The 12,606-nt window shown below is 33.0% G+C and overlaps 1 pseudogene; it reads right to left on the bottom strand.

Moving 5' to 3' along the window:
- Window positions 1-754: 754 nt before the first annotated feature.
- On the bottom strand, window positions 755-12,327 carry LOC126675412 (probable LRR receptor-like serine/threonine-protein kinase At1g56140; annotated as a pseudogene).
- Between the last annotated feature and the right edge of the window lie 279 nt (window positions 12,328-12,606).

Below are 12,606 nucleotides of genomic sequence, written 5' to 3'. Positions count from 1 at the left end.
CATCGGTCAAAAAGCTGCTGTCGTTAAATTTCCGGCCAGTCAAGTAATTGGGTTTGGAACTTACAGTGGCTACTTCAGTATCACCGCATAACATAGCGACTGCACGGGACATTGATGGACGGAGAGTTAGAAATGTGGCATGTGCAATTTATCGGGGAAAGAGAGAGAGAGAAAAAGAGGGAGGAGGGAGACAGAGAGAGAAAAAAAAGAGAAAATTAACACATATTATATTATCAGAGTAAAATCATAAATATTAAACTCAGAATATAATTCTAAAAGAGCAAAAATTATAATATATTTTTATTAATTTTTCTTTATTGATGTATAAAGTCCTATTATTTTTATATTTTTAGTAAATTCCTAAATCTATCTTCTTCTTTTTTCATGGCAGAATGTAATTATTATTTGTTGACGCCACTGAAATTGGGTGGCAATTGATAGTGCAGAACATTATGTTCTATTATTTTTTGTTTATTACAATGTAAAGTTCATGATATAAATCTGATGCTTACAGATTCATGGGAAAAAAACATATTTAAGAATTTTTTGGTTGAACTATTATTTTAATTTGTTTGTTGAAGACTTAAATTAAAATAGATTATAGTAACAAAATTAAAAATTTAGAATTGAAATTCTCCCTAAACCTTTGCAAGTTCGACTTTAGCTTCATCTATTAGTAACTCCATAAATTGTATTAATTCATTGGAATTTTGAAATTTTCCAAAAGAAATAGAATACACACATTTTAGCTTCTAATTTTACAAATATACACTCTAATTTTATATGTGCATGATCTCTCAACTCGAATCACAACTAAAATAAAACAGACAAAAATGAAAAGTAAATACCAAAATAATTACAATTGAAAAGAATGTTGCTTATCTACCTTCTCCAATGATCTCATGGAGAATTGGTGTGGTACTTTCTTTTGGATCAGGCACCATGCTTGTAATTGAAGATGAATTGTAAAAGCTAGAATCGGTTCCTCTTGTGACATTATTGTCGCTCATAAAGCTGTTGTCCTCAAATTTCCAGCCAGTCAAGTAACTAGGTTTTGAACTTACAGTGCCTACTTCTGTATCACCGGATAACATAGCCACTGCACGTGACATTGACGGACGAAGAGTTGGTGAAGTTTGGGTGCATAAAAGAGCAACTCCTATCAATCTTGTTACTTCCTCTTCGTCAAACTCCGATAATTTGGGGTCCACCAGTTCTTTCTCACGGTTGTTTTCGTGCAGGTGCCAGGCCTGTAATGGGATACATTTGAAAGCAAAAGGATTAAACGGCCATTCAATTTCCTTGACAAATTGCTAATAGATGAAATTAGCAAAGAACTAAGAAATCATTTAATTGTACCCATTCAAGTAGGTACATTTTTTCTTCTTCCTGGCTCGGGTCTGAATTTGGCCTCCCTGTTGCGAGTTCCAGGGCCACAACTCCAAATGCAAAGACATCAGCCTTTTCTGTCAGGTGTCCACGCATGGCATACTCCGGTGCAAGATACCCACTACAATAGAAATAATGTCACGAGATAATACATTATGGTCATATAAATTCCTTTAATTCAAGAAATAATTACAATGAAAGTTATTTTAGGTGCAAAGAAAAACAGGGGTTAGTAATTCCGATCTCACATTGTTCCTGCAACACGGGTGCTTATATGGGTCATTTTCTCATCATAAAGTTTGGCCAAACCAAAGTCTGAAATTTTCGGGTTGAGATCAGAGTCAAGAAGAATATTGCTGGCTTTCACATCTCTATGTACAATTCGAAGCCTTGACTCCTCATGAAGGTAAGCTAGACCTCTGGCTACTCCCAAGCATATTTCATAACGTCTTGACCAGTCAAGATTCAAACTTCTTTCTCCTGTATTATGCAAACTAACTATTTTTTCACAAAATGCATATTATGTGTGTGTTTGCGTGACAGCAAATATTTTGCAAGTACTGTACCAAATAATGCTTGATCAAGACTTCTGTTCTCATGAAACTCGTAAACCAGGAGACGATTATATCCTTCAATGCAGCATCCATGCAATTTAACAAGGTTACGGTGTTGAACAGCGGAAATAGTAGCAATCTCTGTTACAAACTGGCTCTTCCCTTGGCGAGAAGCCTCAGAAAGTTGCTTTACAGCAATCATTCTCCCATCATTAAGTTTTCCCTATAAAGGACAGAATTCAGATAAAGATAATTAGAAAGAAAAGTACACACTCCATGAACCAATCGAATCTCATTATTGGAAGGTAGATTTGATGCTGAGCACCGAAACCATGTACACTGGCTGTGTATCTATACTACTTACTGAAGGTGGCAATAATCATTAACAACTATCTCATTGAGATTAGACTAACATAGTACTAAAATAATTACATACCTTATGAACTGGTCCCAATCCTCCCTCTCCAAGCTTATTGGCAGGGCTGAAGTCATCTGTTGCAGTCTTCAGTTCAGCATAACTGAAAGTGTATGGTCTAGCTTCTATACCTAGGAACTCTGAAATTACAACAAAAACAGCGGTTAAATGAGAAACTTCTTGTCTAGTCATTGAATGTAAGCTGCTAGGAATCAATTAGAACTATTGATTAATATGTGAAAGTAATTGATTATAAATGAGTTAAGAGTATAAGAGCCCACATGTCTATAAAATGGTATTGGGTCCAACCATGACCATAATATCTAGAACTAATTATTTGGGGGTTCTTAACAGAATCCAATGAAATTTCATTGGAACAGGGAAGATGAGATGAAAGCCTACAAGCAATTAACAGTAAAATTACAAAGTATAATGGTGGATACAAACATGCACTCGCATATATGACAGAATGATTTTTTGTTTTCAGTTACCTTCATCATCGTAGGTGCTTTGCCTTTTTCTTTTTTGAAACACAAAGAAAATCACACAAACAAGCAGAAACCCTGCTGCTTCAACCCCAACGACAATGCCTATAATTAAACCTGTCCGGTCCTTTTTGCTGCTTGGTGGGATGTTGCTAACAGTTGGTCTAAAATCTGCATAAAGCACAGGTTAATATACTGTTATCTGGACGAGTAAAGTCCAAAATTTACTATTTGTCTATAGTAATACCTGGGGTAGCACTGATTGCTGAAATCAATGGTCCATATGTACCTTGGAAAGGAATGCAGCAAGTTCCTTTTCCAGCCCAAAACAAATGAATTTCAAGGTAATTTTTGGATACATGGGCCTTGAAGTTCCTGTCAACAGCTCGTTTAGAGACTCCACCTGCCTCTTTTCTTATGTCAAAATCCTTTAAAACACGATCTCCCTGGAATAACAACTTCAAGATTTTAATTAAAAAAAAGGTACTGGCTATCGGATAACAAACTCACTCTCTCAAAATACCAAATGAAATTTTTTTTTGCATGGGATATATGCACTCTTCTTGATTTTCCATACAATACATTCTTTAAAAGTATGGTATATAATATATATTTTATAATTTCAAACAAATCTTGACGACTGCCGTCATAGTATAAAGTCTAGTTGAAAAAACAGTGACTAATGAGCAATCTTCCAAAACAGATTCAAAGATTAAATAAATAAATAAAACTTAAAATACTTGATATTAAAATTCAAAAGACAGACCTGGATGTAAATATCAAAAATGCGCCTCCCAAGACTCCTCCACGTGTTTCCATCCTCAATAACTATTTCTGCAAACTGAAGGTTGACAGTGTAATTGCCATTCTCAAGCCCCAAACCATAGTAGCGTATTGATGAAGCAGAGACCCTAGCTGTCTGAAACAACTCCGGGTCTAGAGTGTTTGTGACTTGAGATGGAGAGAAAACTTTATTTTGAGGATTGTTGTTTCCTGTAAAATATCCAACATTACTGACACCCCACCTACTCGTATCAGTAACATAATATGTTGCCGGACCAAGATTCGCATTATCCCTCTCATATACAATATTATTGGAAGATGTCTTCTGCGGTCCGCCACATTTAATCGCAAATTGAGAATCTATACAGAAAAGCAAGATAGGCTCTTGTCAGGAATTTTACAAACTATCTTGATTCCAAGATTTAAAACTGTGTGTTCCAAATGGTGTTTTTAGTTGTACTTACAGACTGGAATTTCTCGATTGCAAGGAAAATTTCTTTGAATACAGTTCAGGCCTGATGGTAAACCACTGAAAGCGAAAGAATTAGGGAAAGTATGTGAAATAGTAAGCCGATTATATATATGTCAGAAAAATTATATATAACATGGAAATAACTTGATTCTCCTATATGGTATAAAATTATACTTAGCATGACCCTCCTCCCCACAGCACAAGATATTGGACTTTGAGAGTTAGTAAAACTATGGAATCGGACACTCCTGAAGAAGCAGATGTTTACCTCTAACTGATACAACCAAGTTTTCGACATTTATTTTTGTTCGCAAAGGGAGAGTAGGAATTTTTATTATGGACATTTATTTCTTGCTGGCCTACGATTTAAAATAGCAGATACTTGCATACTGCATTAGTTAGCATGCCGCAAAGAAAATTACTTCTGATGAAACAACACTCAAAACATAACTTTACATGAGCAAAAAAAATTGAGTCACTAAACCATGGGTTATATATCAAAATATACCGTATTTCAAAGTAGGTCACCTGTCAGAATCCAGCCCAAATTGCTGAGTACAATATGTATAAACTGTAGTTTAGTGACCCCCAGATTTTTTATCCAACTTTACATGGCGAAATAACTACATGCACAACTTATGCGGTATCAGGAATGTTCTCATTTAGCTTTTAGATTATATTGCAAGAAGGAGAGAGGTAATTAAAGAGCAGAAAAAGCAATTGTTAAACTATCTACTGTTAAATGAAGGCAACTATGACAGGAGGTATTTAAGCTTTTAGAAATGGACAAAAATTCACCAATCACCATTCATAGCTGAAAATATTGAAGAAATCTTTTCATTAGTGAATTTAGCAGATTTTAGGCTTGGAATGACTTCCTTCTGATAAAAAAAAGGCGTTTTAGCAGTTTATCAATCACACAAATGATGTAACGAATACATTAAATAATATTGATGATTAATCAGTAACCTCAGTTCCCCCACCAGAATGCTTGGGCATTAAAAGGTAAATAAGGAATCAAAAGACTTACCTGCTATTTGAAGGGTCTATTGTGAAGTTATTTGCAACTAAATTACTGCATGGACACAACAAAGACATAAAGATTCTATTGTGAGTTTCTATCATCCATAAGTCCGCAGGAAATGATTCTCATACATTGTTGAGAAATATCGTAGAGGAGTAAAAAACAATGGAGCCTAAAACTTACACTTGTAATTCTGGATCCAATACCCAGGAAGGCAAGATTCCAGCTAACTTATTGTATGAAACATCTCTGCAAATTTTAAATTTTCAAAGAAACAGTAAATAAATATTCCAGCTAATTCATGAAATACTGCAATCAAGAATCAATAATTTTCATACAAACTGTCTCAACTTGAGAAAGGCATCAAGCATTTAAATATAATAATAATTGATGTCAATCACTCATACATCATTTATACATACATATTTACAAGCTGTGAACTCTTTTGTGCTGAAAGAAGACCGTTTAAGTTGTTGTTTCCAAGAAACCTGATCATGAATAGAACAGTGCATGCTTCAGTACAAATTAAGTATTAAGATGTAACATCACATGAGTAAGCAGAGATGATATCTTACAAGAAAGAGAGCTTGCTCGAATTGAAAAGCGGCTCTGGTATCTGCCCAGTTATGTTGTTGAAGCTCAGATCCCTAGAAAAATGACCGTTACAACCAAAAGATTTAAGTGATAGCAGAGCTACTAGAGAAACTATTGGTAGTAATAAGTATAAGGCTAAGGCAACTATCCTCCATGCAACTAGACCATGTAGCAGAGCTTTACCTAAATTTCTACCTTTGGAGTTACTTCTAAGTTATCAGCAACTAATCACATATGCACATACAACTGAAAATCTTTATAGTTAAGATTGATAATTTTAAGGAATTATTGGTAAGGCTTTGGGAAAAGAAAAAAAAAAGCAAATGCAGCCATGTCAATAATAAACCGGTGAGATACTAAGACTGGCCAACCCAAGGGTACACTAAAGATATTAAAAAGGATCCATTAAATATATTTAACTTACAAGTGTGTCAAATTCTGATACTCTCCAATATTTGAAGGAATTGAATCTGATAATTGTCATTCCTCAGCACCCTGCATGATATGTACTTATTTGTCATAATACCATAAAGATATCTTCAGAAAAGCAATGATGTAATCTAACACCGAAACTTAAAGAATCAGAAGAAATAATCCTGTTGCCTTACAAAATTGTTAAGTACATCATGCCTTTAATAAATGCCAGTGAAGAACTTCCATTTGATAGACCGCTTATTCTCCTACATTTTAGTAACAATGTGTAACTATAATAGATATGTAAGGTACAAACAGAAACACTCAAACCTGAAGGCACTCACAGTTCTGTCAATGATACAAGGTTGGATAATGCTAACGGAATTGGACCTTCAAAGGAGTTACCTTCAAACCTCCTACAGTAAGAGTTCAGTATCTGAATAAATTCCACTGACTAGTCTATTAGAGCAATTGCATAAAATAACTAATAAATCTCATTTGATCGATTTTGATCGGACAAAAAATAATAAAGATTTGTCTTACAAGACGGAAAGTTTTGACCAATTCCCTATGAAGTCAGGTATCTTGCCTGTAAGTTCATTATCAGATGCCCACCTGAGACCAACAATAGTAACTACTCAGGCAAAAATAAGAATACTATATTGTGTTGATAAAATTCAGTAAAGATATTATCAGATAAAAGTTGCCCAAATGTCTTACACAGTTTCCACGTTCCGAAGGTCAGCAAATGTGGAAGGAATCTCGCCACTAACTCCAGAGCTATCAAAATAACTATCAAGGTAAACAAATTTCATGAGTCTAAAAATTCATAAGTCTTGAGAGAAGAACTTGTAAAGTAGCCACAGCATGATAAGAGAAGTGGGTTCTAGAATGGATTTAATTTCACTTTTTCACACAAGCTCTAGTTTTTATATGTTGAATCCGGTTCTTTCTACTTTCTTAGATTTAGCTTTTCTCTTAACAGGATGGTGTAATTTATAGCTGCCTTTTTGTAGGTTTATTAAAAGAATAGAAACATGGTAGAATTACAACAAATCATAACTTACATTTGTTCTAGCCTTATACAATTCCCAAGCTCAGACGGTAGAGGACCAGAGAAGTTGTTGGATCCAAAACCACTGCGACGTCAAAATAACAGTTCAATTTTAGATATTGGAGACTGAGTCTACCTAATTTCTCCTGTTAAATATATCATCAGGAAAGAAAATGCAATTTGCATTTGCATGAGATTCATCTAAAACTAAAAGCATTAATATTGAACTCAGTATTAAAGAATTGCACTTGAGAACAAAAATATGATGTCATTTGTTGAATAGCAGTATCATCAGACTTCCATTTCGAAGAAACTTACATTATTCTTAAATCAGTAAGCAATCCAAGTTCCTTCGGAAGTTCACCAGAGAGGGAGTTAATGCCCATGGTCCTAAACAATACATAACCTTATAATGAGTTTAAATGGAAGAATAAACCAATTGATAATCATTGGCATGTCACATAAAGCAAAAGTAAAATTTAGAATAGCTCACAGATATTTCATGCGCGTTAAATTGCCAATGGATGGAGACAGGTTACCAGTAAGCATATTCTGAGCCAAATTCCTATAGAAAAATGGAACAAGTTTAGTACATTTTAAAGCATATGCATCATGCGTATTAATGAAAGAATTATAAGTGACAATGTAGTTTGTTTAAATGTATGCTGCAGTTACTTACACACACGAATAATAAATCTTACAAATTGGTAAGGAAAGTCAAAGTCCATAGCTCGTCTGGAATTTCACCTGCCACGTCAAGCGCAAAAACTTTCCTACGAACAATAATAAGAATCTAAGTAGTGGAATATTTTTATAGATCACGCGGTGCAACTCATAATTAAAAAAATTGTTGTTGAGAGGATTATCTGGATAATTTACACTAACTTTCCCTTGACTATCGCCTCTGTTTCAAAATTGTTTCAAACTTTTATTTAATAACATAGTTGTCTGTGTCATTATTCATGCACCCTTTCAGTCAATTTTGATGATGTGGCATTGCCGATTAAAGTCCTATATGAACGCTTAAAATTTTATTTTTTGATACACGAAATAAACTACCAAGTTAGATGATAAATCGAAAAAGATTAACGGAATTAGAAAAAATTACGGTGGGAACAACCAAATTATTAAATAAAAATTTAGGGGCCATTGAGGTGTGAATTAAAATTTAAGAGTGTTCAGGGAGAAAAATGATAGTCCAGTGATCATTACTGTTAATTACTTGGATTCGGATAACCAATGATTCCTTTTATAAAAAAAATCTGTCTAAACTAAATAGCACCTAAACAAGTAAAATGACAATACCATTTTTTACAAATATAGCAAAGGAAAGATTACATATATGTAATTATAAATAAAATTATATGTAAAGAATTACATTAAAATCATGAGAACAAATTTAAATAACATTCTAATACACTCATAAGATTAAATTTTGAAAATATAACTATTATTTAAATAGAAAAACTTACCAAAAAAAAAAGAATAAGTAGTTTAAAATTATTTTTATATATTAAACTCTTAGAAAAATGTAGTTAAAGTTTTTAGATATTAATTCTTTTTTAATAGCTTTGAAATGAATTTTAAATTTCCGGAAGAATTTGTATTTTTAAAAAGTTTCACACACAGAAAGTTAGTTTTGTTTTAAAAAAAAATTGAGTGCTTTCTTGGTAAGAAAGAAACAGAACATAAACCTGAATGAAGATCAGACATAATTATCAATTTATATAATGAATTTTCACTTGCATAAAAAATAATTATTATTAGATTATATAGAAATTATTTATTATTATATATAAATTTAGTAACAATGTCTGTGCATAGGCAGAGATATACAATCAACCCTTTAATAATTAATATACATGGTGAATTTAAAATTTATTAATTATTAGAATTATTAATTTATTAATTTATTAAATATTACATAAGACCTAATATTGAAGTTGGTTCTCTCAAATTTTATTAATTATTAAAATTATTAAATTATTACATATTAATTATTAAAGAATCTACCGTACATGCAAAACTCGGTGGCAAATTGATAATAGTTAGTATTTTTTCGACTAACTGAATAATAACATTACTTTTTATGTTAATTGACCAAAATGTATCTGTTCGGGATTTGAACTAGAGAGGGCCATGTTCACGATTTACACCGTTCATTGTAAAATGAACGGTATAAATCAAAAAAGTATAATTTAATTAAATTAATCTACACCATTCATCTTAAAATGAACGGTGTAGATCGTAAACATGATCCCCTCAGGTTCATTTTGAACTTGAGGGAATCCCAATCCATGAAGGGATCAAATTATATTGAAGTTAAAAAATTTAGGATAAACCCATTATTAGGTCCTTAACTATACACTTTTTTATTAATTAGTCCCTAAATTAAATTTTGTCTATTTCTAATCCTTGAACTTATAAAATACGTGTCTTTAAGTCCTCCCGTTCACGCTGCAAAATTGGCGAGTTACTTCTATGAAAAATATGCCACTTAACAAATCCACCGAATGACTAGAAGACACGTTTTTACTGAGTTTATGGATAAAGAAGAGAAAGCTAAGTTTAAAAATAGTTAACTTAAAGACGTATAGTTTAAGAAACTAATAATGGTTAAGCCTAAATTTTACTCTACAATTTTTCAGCCATAGAGGCATAAAACCAAACAGATGGAATGCATAATAAAAAGAAACCAAAAAAAGGAAACATACAGAGCAGTGATGTGGCAAATGGTGCGATTATTGTCAGAGCAATCGCATTTGATAGAGGGATTGTAACTCGGATCGTCTATGGTAGGAGAATGGCCGAGGGCTGCTCCACTGCATAGCTCTCCACTTATGTTCCATTGATTTTGAGCAGCTGATATTCCCCATTTTTTAAATATGGAGTTCAATGCTCGACCTGTAATTATGCCACTTTAGATCAAACGCAAATTTAAAAATTAAAGGGAAACTTAATTAGTCTCATGATAACTTAGCAACAATGATGCTAATATTTTTTTATTTATTTTTTTGAAGCTACAAGTCAAGCTTCTAGCTTATGTTATTGTGGTCGCAAATTCAAAAGATGGCGCAGCAGTGGGTCCAAAATGTTTCAATGCGCTTTAAGCCGCCATTACTTTATAACAGAATCAGAATAACAGCTGATAAAATTAGGTTGACTTATCCAACAGTGGCCTGTATTATATATCCAGATCCTTCTTTTTCATCATTAAAAAACAGATGTCAAAGCGCTTTGAAAACTAGTCCCAAATTTTTACAATTGCCAAAATAGTTGTAGCATTATAAAATAGTTATCAAATTGTTGTATTTTTACTAAATAGTTATCTAATTATAATTTTTATATAAAATGATTATCAAAGTATAATTTTTTTGAATAGTTATCAACCTTTTGCATGGCTGTATAACTTTTCTTTATCTACATGTATAATTTGGTATCCATTTTAAAACAAATATTATTGTACCGTAATTCATTTCTTATAGTTTGATAACCGTTTTGTATAAGTTAATAGTTTGGTGACCGTTCAATAAATTTTTTATACTTCGATAATTATATCGTGGGCATAGTTCGCTAACCAAAATATTTAACGCCAAATGAACAAAGGATCAATTCACCCCCTCAATTTGGCACGAAATATCAAATGAGTCATTTTGAACGTTTTTGGATCAAACAGACCCGCAACTTGCGTCTTTCGCTCAAATTAACCCCTCTGACACAAAAACACCCCAAAAAGAGAGTGAGATTGTAAACCCAAAAATTAATTCTAATTAACTACAATTTAATTCTAATTAAACACAATCAAAATTATAATTAACACTAATTAAATCTAATTATTCTAATTTAACACCTAATCAACAGTAACTAACTCAAAAAAATTAATTAAACCTAAACTCAAGCTGCTGCCGCCGCCACAGTTCCTTCCATCCCTTGCCGAGCAGCCAAACTGGATTAACCTAACCTAATTAACACCTAGAACTAGCCACGGCTGCTCTCAATTCCCAAACTAAACTACCGCCTGCCTCCATGATTTATAGCAAAAGGATAAATAAAAGAGGAGCAAAATTATGGTTTTATTCCAGCAAATCAATAAAATTGAAACAAAAAATACAACAAACCAATTTCCAGTAAATCAAACCAATTCAAAGAAAAAAATAACAACCGACGATAAACGGCGATAAAGCAACGAACTTCAAAAGTCGATGAACGGTTGCAGGTGATGGCGACGCTGGTTGCTAGAAGAAAACGATGGTTGCTGCTCGACAAGGATGGCGAACAACCGGAAATGGCGAAGGCGATAGCAGACGAATTACGCCTAGCGAGAACGAGATCCTCAGAAAGCCGGAGGAGTAGTTTTGCTTCGTCCAACGAGATGCAATCGCCTGAGTAGAGGTTCTGAAGAAGGTCGGCAACGGTGGCTGTTGGTGATGGAGGTGGCGGCGCAAGGAATTTGAGAAGATGATTAGGGTTAGGTCATATAAATTTTGGTTTCATTAAACATGTAAAAAGTGCAATAAGTTTCCTATATTTTTATATAAAATTTTAAATGATATCTGAAGTTTTTAAATTATATGTATTAAATAGATAATTAAAAATTATTAAATATTAAATTAATGAATTTGATTAATATTAAGGATCATTTTTAACTTTTTTCCATTTTCTAATGGAGAGTGTGTTTCAAGAGCAGAGGTGAGAGTGGGGGAGGGTGTGTTTGATCCGGTTTGGCATAGTTGCGGGTTAGTTTGATCTAAAAACTCTGAAAATGACCTTTTTAATATTACGTGCCAAGTTGAGGGGGTGAAATGATCCTTTATTCAAGGCCAAATTCATGTGAGTATATGTTAACCATCAACACTTAAAACCCATCCATCATTTTTTTTCAAGAAGCAATTATTAACTTATCAAGAGCTAAAACAAATTCATCACAAATATCATTTACAATAACATGTAATTATGTACATTAATTTAGGACGAAGAAATTCAAAGATGATTACGTACCTTCATCAGGATCAGTAGTAACTCGAGTTTGATTATTCTGTGCATCAACTACTACACCGATAATACAAACCGCAAATACAGCAAAAACTTGAACTGGTGATGCTGAATCTCTCAACATCAATTCTATATTTCTTTTTTCGCAGCGAAATGGAGGCGATGGGAGACTAAGAAGAAGAAAAGAAAGTAAAAGATGAAAAGTAATTATGACTTATGAGTTTATAACCAAATATAAGAGTGTATATATACATATATATGTATGTATAAAAGTCGTCAACTTTGAATTTGAATAAATTCAATCCTATGTTAATTTAGCAGTAGCATGAACTCCACATTAATTATGCGCCTTTGTATCAATTTGAAGATAGTAGACATTTTTTTTTTGCCCATCTGGTTTACAAGGCTTCGTCCTGATTAATCCGAATCC

The sequence above is a fragment of the Mercurialis annua genome, linkage group LG3 (assembly GCF_937616625.2).
Source record: "Mercurialis annua linkage group LG3, ddMerAnnu1.2, whole genome shotgun sequence".
Classification (NCBI taxonomy): Eukaryota; Viridiplantae; Streptophyta; class Magnoliopsida; order Malpighiales; family Euphorbiaceae; genus Mercurialis; species Mercurialis annua.
The sequence above is the reverse complement of the archived record's forward strand: the minus strand, read 5'-3'. Positions and strand labels throughout refer to the sequence as shown.